Source organism: Mustelus asterias, chromosome 4 (assembly GCF_964213995.1).
Source record: "Mustelus asterias chromosome 4, sMusAst1.hap1.1, whole genome shotgun sequence".
In the NCBI taxonomy this organism is placed as follows: domain Eukaryota; kingdom Metazoa; phylum Chordata; class Chondrichthyes; order Carcharhiniformes; family Triakidae; genus Mustelus; species Mustelus asterias.
Window position 1 is genome coordinate 24,786,801 of NC_135804.1, and position 9,486 is coordinate 24,796,286.

General features: G+C 42.1%; 1 protein-coding gene across 3 annotated transcripts in view; it reads right to left on the reverse strand.

The window, feature by feature from the left end:
- The window catches only part of wwp2 (WW domain containing E3 ubiquitin protein ligase 2), a 207,083-nt gene extending 198,332 nt beyond the window's left edge, over nt 1–8,751 (reverse strand). For 2 of the 3 annotated variants that reach the window (XM_078210656.1, XM_078210653.1), the window contains exon 1: nt 8,693–8,751. The gene's annotated coding sequence lies outside the window, so the exon portion shown is untranslated. The remainder of the gene's footprint in view (nt 1–8,692) is intronic. The other variant, XM_078210654.1, reaches the window with a different exon arrangement.
- Between the last annotated feature and the right edge of the window lie 735 nt (nt 8,752–9,486).

Consider the following 9,486-nt stretch of genomic DNA (forward strand, 5'->3'; position numbering starts at 1 on the left):
ACTCTTTACATTACAATATGGCAGAGAAACTGAACAAATACTGTGTCCATCTTCACAAGGAAGGCACAAAAAAAACTCCCAGAAATCCTAGAGAACCAAGAGGCTAGTGAGAATAAGGAACTGAAAGAGGTTAGTATTGGTTTAAAAAAAAAGTATTGGAGAAATTAATAGCACTGAAAGTTGATAAATCCCCTAGACCTAATGGTCTACATCTCAGAGTTGGAAAGAGGTGGTTTCAGAGATAATGGAAGCGTTGGTTGTCACCTTCCAAAATTCAACACATTCCGGAACAGTTCTTTAAGATTAGGAGGGAGCAAGTGCAACCTCACTACTTGAGAGTGAAAACAGGAAGTACATACCTGTTAGTGCAACATCAGTAGTCGGGGAAAATACCCAAATCTATTACAAATGACGTGATAATTGGACACTTAGAAACCAAGGGTAAGATTGGGCAGAGTCAATATGGATTTAGGAAAGGAAAATCATGTTTCAAAAACCTGACTTTTTGGAGGATGTAGTGAGCAGGATAAGGGGGAACCAGTGTGTTAGAATGTAACCGGTGACAACTTGGCATTGGACCAATGATAAGCTATAAGGGTCAGCTGACCCAGTAAACCATGGAACCAATTACAGAATGATGTGATGGTCAGCTGACCAGCTGACTCACTATAAATAAGAATCTGTTGGGATTGTGGCGAAAACTTGGATCGGCCCAGGGCAAGGCTCCGAGTTTGGCGTAATGAAGTTTCTTTATTAAATCCTTTCTTTGATTTATAAGTTGGAGTAAGTTTTATTATCTGCATTTGAAGAGTTCCTTCTGAAGAAACACAGTGGATGAGATTCATTTGGATTTGCAGAAGGTTTTTGATAAAGTCCCACAAAAGAGATTAGGAAGTAACGGGAAGAATATGGCAAACGGAACATGTGTAAAAATATGAAGCTATCCATTTTGGTCAGAAAAACAAATGGAGAATATTCATATAGACAGAGATTGGGAAGTGTTGATCTGCAAAGTGACCTGGGTGCCCTTTTTCAGAAGTCACTGAAAGCTACTATGCAGGTGCAGCAAGCAATTAGGAAGGCAAATAGAATGTTGGCCTTTATTGCAAGAGGTTTTGAGTACAACAGAAAAGAAGTCTTGTTGCAATTATATAGAGCCTGTGTGAGACTGCAGCTAAATATTGTGCTCTGGTTTCCATATCCTGGGAAGGATATATTGGCCATAGAAAGAGTGAAACAAAGGTTCACCAAACTGACCACTGGGGTGGCAGGATTGTCCTACGAGGAGAGTTTGAGGAGACTGGACCTGTATTTCCTAGAGTTTTGAAGAGAGTTGATCATACTGACAATATGATACAAAATTCTTACATGGCTAGTCAGGGTTGATGTTTCCCCCTCGCTCTGATGTCTAGAACCAGGGAACACAGTCTTCGCCTCAGAGGTGGGCCATTTAGGACGAAGATGAGGAATATCTTCATTAGAGGTGGTGAATCTTCAATTCTCTATCCCAAGGGCTGCGGAAGTTCAAGTCATTGAGTATATTCAAGACAGATCAAGAGATTTCTAGATGTTAAAAATATCAAGGGATATGTCATTGAGGTCTCGCTGAATGGTGGTGAGAGTTTGACAGGTCAAGTGACCTACTCCTGTTCCATCTCATTATTACATACAGGAAAATTCACTGACAACAGCAATTCCAATTGGATGTGCAGCCAATTTGAGTAGAAAGGCACATTTGCTGGACTTTGTTGTTTGTTTCTTAATAGGAGCACTAACGGCAGTCACTTACATTTCCCATTAAACATCTATTTAGTGAAAGATAGAAATTCTATCATACCTTCAGTTTTACATGTGATAATCTTCTGCAGGAATAAAGGATGATATTCCAGAACTCAAACTACATTTGTAAGTGCACTAGTTAAAATGCACAGGGAAACCAAGCAGATGGCGTATGGACTAAAACTCAAAAGCAGATTACATTTATGTCACATTAAAATAAAACCCACTGCTTAACCAAATATATCAAACTGCAATGTTAAAATCCAAATCAGAAACCACACAAAATGATTTTTTCTGAAGCTGCAATGAAAAATCATTCTTCAAAGGGAAATCGCATGCTAAATATCAACTGGTTTTGCTGCAAAAGACAACTTATTCAAAGTTGGGAAGTTGTGTTCGATGACATCTACAGGTAACCTCTTCATTCTTACTATCATATACGTTGTAGATGAAACACATGATCATCACTCTTCCAAAACCATTCAATCGTTTTTTAGGACTTCAAAGCAGTTACAAACATGGAGTTGTTTCAGCTTATTAGAAACACTTTCATTACTGAACCGCAAAGGCTTGTAGATGCAAATCCTAGATCAGGACATGAGCACACGAATCTAGGCACAGTGCAGCACCTGAAGAAGTACTGCAATTGAAGTTGTTAAACTAACACCCCATCAACCCATTCTAGTGGCTTAGTTGTTCATGGCTCCATACCAAGAGCAACCGGAAATTCTTCGAATTTGTTGATTACTATTATTTCCTGAACCAACATTACTCAAAAACATTAAGTGGTCATTTATGCCATTCTTGTTTGTGGGACCTGGCTGCATGGAAAACAGCTGCAGTGTTTTATCTACATAACAATTACGATACTCAAGTAGTTTGTTGTATGTAAAAGTGCTTCAGACCATTTGAGAGTAACACGAATAAGCTCAATATAAAAGTTTTCTTTCTACAATATTACATCTGAGCTAAATTATCAATCTGTTTCCAAAGTTTGTGAATGACTGCTTCGTTCTAGCAGTTTCATTGGCCGACAACAGGTTTAACCACAGGTCAATTTCATTTACTGTTAAATATAAGCAGTCAGTTTCCAAGTATACTGAACCACTGTTTTGACAAATCTTGAAACATCATCTTTCCTCATTATCAAGGGTGTTGCTGTTTCATCATACACCACATTTTAGGAAGGATGGCAATTATAGCCATTTTCAGATTTTATTTTTTCAACATACTTTCAGGATAGTTACAAAGCACAATCTTTGCCATTTTCCCAGAACATAAAGCAATGGTGTCTCTCTGCTACTTTAAAAACTACAGCGAAACACACATAATTTATCTGTAATAACTAGCTAAAGTGCGTGCAAAATTGTTGAAGCCAATCACTTTCTGGTGTCCCAACCTACGACACACAACATATACTTTATTCTTGAACTTCATTATATCAGTTGGAAGTACTCTTGCGTCTGGACCAAAGATAGTGGATTTAAGTCACAGATAGAATTCCTAATCCAATGATTTTCATAAAGTTAACAACCTACTTTCTCTCCTTTCTTTGACCACCCCCCGCCAAAAAAAAAAGGAAATCCCAACATCATAGAACAATACAGCACAGAACAGGCCCTTCGGCCCACGATGTTGTGCCGAGCTTTGTCTGAAACCCAGATCAAGCTATTTCCTCCCTATCATTCCGAAGTACTCCATGTGCCTATCCAATAGCTTCTTAAATGTTCCTAAAGTTTCTGACTCCACTATCCCTGCAGGCAGTCCATTCCACACCCCAACCACTCTCTGAGTAAAAAACCTACCTCGGACATCCTTCCTATATCTCCCACCATGAACTCTATAGTTATGCCCCCTAGTGACCGCTCCATTCACCCGAGGAAATAGTCTTTGAACGTTCACTCTATCTATCCCCCTCATCTTATAAACCTCTATCAAGTCTCCTCTCAACCTCCTCCGTTCCAAAGAGAAAAGCCCAAGTTCCCTCAACCTTTCCTCATAAGAGCTACCCTCCAAACCAGGCAGCATCCTGGTAAATCTCCTTTGCACTCTTTCCAGTGTCTCCACATCCTTCTTATATATAGTGAGGTGACCAGAACTGCACGCAATATTCCAAATGTGGTCTCACCAAGGTCCTATACAGTTGCAGCATAACCCCACGGCTCTTAAACTCAAACCCCCTGTTAATGAACGCCAACACACTATAGGCCTTCTTCACGGCTCTATCCACTTGAGTGGCAACCTTCAGAGATCTATGGATATGAACCCCAAGATCTCTCTGTTCCTCCACAGTCTTCAGAACTCTACCTTTGACCCTGTAATCCACATGCAAATTTGTCCTACCAAAATGAATCGCCTCGCATTTATCAGGGTTAAACTTCATTTGCCATTTTGCAGCCTAGCTCTGCATCCTATCTATATCTCTTTGCAGCCGACAACAGCCCTCCACCTCATCCACTACTCCTCCAATTTTGGTGTCATCAACAAATTTACTGATCCACTCTTCAGCCCCCTCCTCCAAGTCATTTATAAAAATCACAAATAGCAGAGGACCAAGCACTGACCTCTGTGGCACACCGCTGGTAACCAGTTTCCAGTCTGAAAATTTTCCATCCACCACCACCCTCTGTCTTCTGTTAGATAGCCAGTTACCTATCCAATCGGCCAAACTTCCCTCTATCCCACACATCCTTACTTTCTTCATAAGCCGACCATGGGGGACTTTATCAAACGCCTTACTAAAATCCATGTATATGACATCAACTGCACTACCTTCATCAACACACTTTGTTACCTCCTCAAAAAATTCTATCAAATTTGAGAGGCAAGACTTGCCCTTCACAAATCCGTGCTGACTATCCCGGATTAAGCTGCATCTTTCTAAATGGTCGTAAATCCTATCCCTAAGAACTTTTTCCATCAACTTACCCACCACCGAAGAAAGACTAACCGGCCTATAATTACCAGGGTCATTTCTATTCCCTTTCTTAAACAGAGGAACCACATTCGACACTCGCCACTGGCACCACCCCCGTGAACAGTGAGGACCCAAAGATCAATGCCAAAGGCTCTGCTATCTCATCCTTGCCTCCCAAAGAATCCTAGGGTATATTTCATCAGGCCCAGGGGACTTATCAACTTTCAGTTTATTCAAAATTGCGAGTACATCTTCCCTCCGAACATCTACTTCCTCCAGCCTATCAGCCTGTGACACCCTCTCTTCCTCAAAAACATGGCCCCTCTCCTTGGTGAACACCGAAGAAAAGTATTCATTCATCACCTCTCCTATCTCTTCTGACTCCATGCACAAATTCCCACTGCCGTCCTTGACCGGCCCCAACCTCACCCTGGTCATTCTTTTATTCCTCACATAAGAGTAAAAAGCCTTGGGGTTTTCCTTGATCCGACCCGTCAAGGACTTCTCGTGCCCCCTCCTAGCTCTCCTAAGCCCCTTTTTCAGCTCATTTCTTGCTAACTTGTAACCCTCCATCGAGCCAACTGAACCTAGTTTTCTCAACCTTACATACACTTCCTTCTTCCTCTTGACAAGACATTCAACCTCTTTTGTGAACCATGGTTCCCTCACTCGGCCATTTCCTCCCTGCCTGACAGGGACATACCTATCAAGGACACTCAGTATTTGTTCCTTGAAAAAGTTCCACTTATTAGTGCCTTTCCCTGACAATTTCTGTTCCCATCCTATGCTTCCTAATTCCTGCCCAAATCGCATCATAATTACCTCTCCCCCAATTGTAAACTATGCCCTGCCGTATGGCCCTATCCCTCTCCATTGCAATAATGAAAGACACCGAATTGTGGTCACTATCTCCAAAGTGCTCTCCCACAACCAAATCCAACACTTGGATTAATTAATGCAAGATCTTAGACATTTTCATCAAACACTCAGAAGTAACAAGGCACACTATTTTATGGACAAGTGACAAAGAAAAATCTGTCAAACCAAGCAAAATCACATCAAAACATATGACTGACACTTGCTCATGATTTCTTTTGTAATATCTATTAATTTTTTTTCAACTTATCTATCTCACATGCACTTTATTTCGAGTTCAGGATATCATGTTCATTATGTGGATTGGAGTCACGCATGACAATATCAAACTCCAAAAATGAGTATCATAGGCACAACTTTTTGAACTGGAGCTTCCGAAGTCCGGTATCTGCCCAACAGAGCCCAAATGTTCTGTGTCATAGATAGTCATGATGTGGAGATGCCGGCGTTGGACTGGGGTAAACACAGTAAGAAGTTTAACAACACCAGGTTAAAGTCCAACAGGTTTATTTGGTAGCAAAAGCCACACAAGCTTTCGAGGCTCTGAGCCCCTTCTTCAGGTGAGTGGGAATTCTGTTCACAAACAGAACTTATAAGACACAGACTCAATTTACATGAATAATGGTTGGAATGCGAATACTTACAACTAATCCAGTCTTTAAGAAACAAAACAATGGGAGTGGGGAGAGCATCAAGACAGGCTAAAAAGATGTGTATTGTCTCCAGACAAGACAGCCAGTGAAACTCTGCAGGTCCACGCAACTGTGGGAGTTACAAATAGTGTGACATAAATTCTGATTCTAGGATCGCATGATAAAGACTCAGGAGGAAAAAAGCAGAAATATTTATGTGAAATAGTGTGACATAAACCCAATATCCCGGTTGAGGCCGTCCTTGTGTGTGCGGGACACACGACAGCGCAGAGTCGCGGAGCAGAAACTGATAGCCAGGTTCCGCACACACAAGGACGGCCTCAACCGGGATATTGGGTTTATGTCACACTATTTCACATAAATATTTCTGCTTTTTTCCTCCTGAGTCTTTATCATGCGATCCTAGAATCAGAATTTATGTCACACTATTTGTAACTCCCACAGTTGCGTGGACCTGCAGAGTTTCACTGGCTGTCTTGTCTGGAGACAATACACATCTTTTTAGCCTGTCTTGATGCTCTCCCCACTCCCATTGTTTTGTTTCTTAAAGACTGGATTAGTTGTAAGTATTCGCATTCCAACCATTATTCATGTAAATTGAGTCTGTGTCTTATAAGTTCTGTTTGTGAACAGAATTCCCACTCACCTGAAGAAGGGGCTCAGAGCCTCGAAAGCTTGTGTGGCTTTTGCTACCAAATAAACCTGTTGGACTTTAACCTGGTGTTGTTAAACTTCTTACTGTGTCATAGACACAGCAAGAATTTGGTATTCTGCATTTTCAACTTGGTCATATCTTTGTTGTCTGCGAAATATCCTGTTACAAAAGAACTATTTTTCTATGGGAAGTCAAAACTGCCTTTGAAACTGAGGACAAGGATCTTCACAGTACATCAGTGTGCAGGGAACCAACAGTTTTAACAAGTGCTGTTCTCATTGTATCAAATTTTTACAATCCTCAAAAAAAGTAACCTATGGTTATCCAGTTCTGGAATAGAGATCATTTGTATGTCAATACAACTGAAAACTTCAGAAGGATCTTCATTGAAGGAACAGTGGAAGAATTTCACAATGAGCAGTATAGCAAACCGAGAGGTGCGTTATATGCTGCTAGTTTAGCACTGGCGTCAAGTACTTGCAGTTTTGTTTCATACAAAACACGGGCCTGAAACTTTCTTCATGGGTATAACCTGGAACTTAGATTTAAAAATACACAGTTGTGTGTTAATTCTGCTGGTGCACACAATTTACTAGGGAATCTCAGTAGAATACACCTAACCGTAAAATGGGCATAAATTCTCACAAAAACAATTAGGGACCAAAAAGAGCAAACGCATATCATGGATTTGTTTTCATGTAAATAAAATGTTAAACTCATTCAACTACTATTTCATAATAGGTGCACGATTGAGAATCTACAATCGGGGAAACTTTTCATGTGACGTGTAGTCCTGCCGCAAAGATACATCAAAATAAACAGAAAAGGGGTGTCTCGGGCGACACCCATTTTTTAAAAACTCAAAAAACTGCAGTGATAATCATTCCTGCTGCACCTGAAAATCTAGTCGTTATTTGTAAAGTACGGGAAGGAAAATCGTGCGTACCATAAGGATCGCCAACCTAGAGGCAGGACCCGTTTTAAAGGGCAGAAATGCGCTCGGGTGGAGATTAACCCTAATATACCGAGACACGTAATTGACTTCCGCCCCCCAAACAAAAATTAAACATTTCGATGAGGCTGTGCTCCAGATTACGGACATCTCTGGGCACAAATTCAGACGGAAGTACAGGGCATAAAAATCGGCTATGGAGATGTGAAGAAGCTCCCAGGGAAGAGGAGGAGGACTCGCCTCCCTACTCCAGGGAGTTCACCCCCATCCTTCCAGTCTCTGGCTTCGGGCGAGAACAAAAAGGACACGAGAAATAAATGTACCCAAATCCGTTTATTTCCCCCCCCCCCCACCCACCCAACATAAAAGAGGGGAAACAAACACAAGAGTTTATGACTGGCATCAAATAAAGAGGGGATTCCACCAAAGGCAGGAGACTGCACAAGTTGTTTTGACATTTCGAGCCTCTGTGGCACAGAACTGAAAACAAGTTAAGAGAATTTTCTGGAAAGTGGAATAGGAAGCGGCGGTCTTCACCTGCCTGGCTGGGAGAGTTCAGAGCCTTTGGGTGGGGGGGAGAGACACACACACACTGCCCCCCCCCCCCGCCACACGGCCCCCCCACACACACACAGCCGCTGTTATTATTTATCATCGACCAGGAAGACTGAACAAACGCAGCGCTGCCGACCGGTTTCACTTCACTTCCCCTCCCAAACACAGGGCCCCTCTCCCTGCTTAAAGATAACATTTAAAATATTACACTGAAGTAAACTAGCCGAGCCGCCACGACCACCCCAACCCCCCCGAGACAGCAGCAACACAATCCCTCCCCATCGGCCAGGAGCCTTGACTTTTACCTCAACCGCCGCTTCCACTTCCGCCGTCTCCGACACTGTCACCTGACCAACCGTCACCGGAGCGGAAGTGCCGCGGCAGCCTAGCAACAGCAAGGCCTAGCCTAGAGACCAAGCCTTGGCAGCTGATAGCCCAGTTCTCATCTCCTGCAATGTGAAGGAAAATGTGCCCAATATTGACATAGCTCCGCTCAAGAAAGGTCAGGGCGAATTAATTGAGCTAATTTTGCCTCGTTGCGGCATTTTATGATGCCCTTGGGATGACTTAAAGTGCTTTATAACCAATGTTATAGAGGGAGGCAAAATACTGCAGCAAAATTGCAAATAACAAGGTCCCCCAAACAGAAAATGAATGACCAATTCGCCTGATTTTGGCAATGTGGATTCAGAGAAGAATGTTATTCAAGACATTGGAAGAATTGATATTTTTCTTAAATATGTTTTTTTTATTTCACCAGTTAATTGGAATAGAATCGTACAGTCCCATACCACTGTGCAGAAAGAGGTCATTCGGCCCCATCAAGCCTGCACCAATAACAATCCCACCCAATCCCCATCCCCGTAACCACTCTTTTTGGCACCTCATCCCCATAACCCAACATGTTTACGCTGCTAATCCCCCTGACACTAAGGGTCAATTTAGCATAGCCGATCAACCTAACTTACACATCTTTGGAGTGTGGGAGGAAACCGAAGCACCCAGAAGAAACCCACTCATTCACGGGGAGAACATGCAAACTCCACGCAATTAATATGGGGTTCTGATAGTGTACTGATTAACATGTTGGTGTAATATT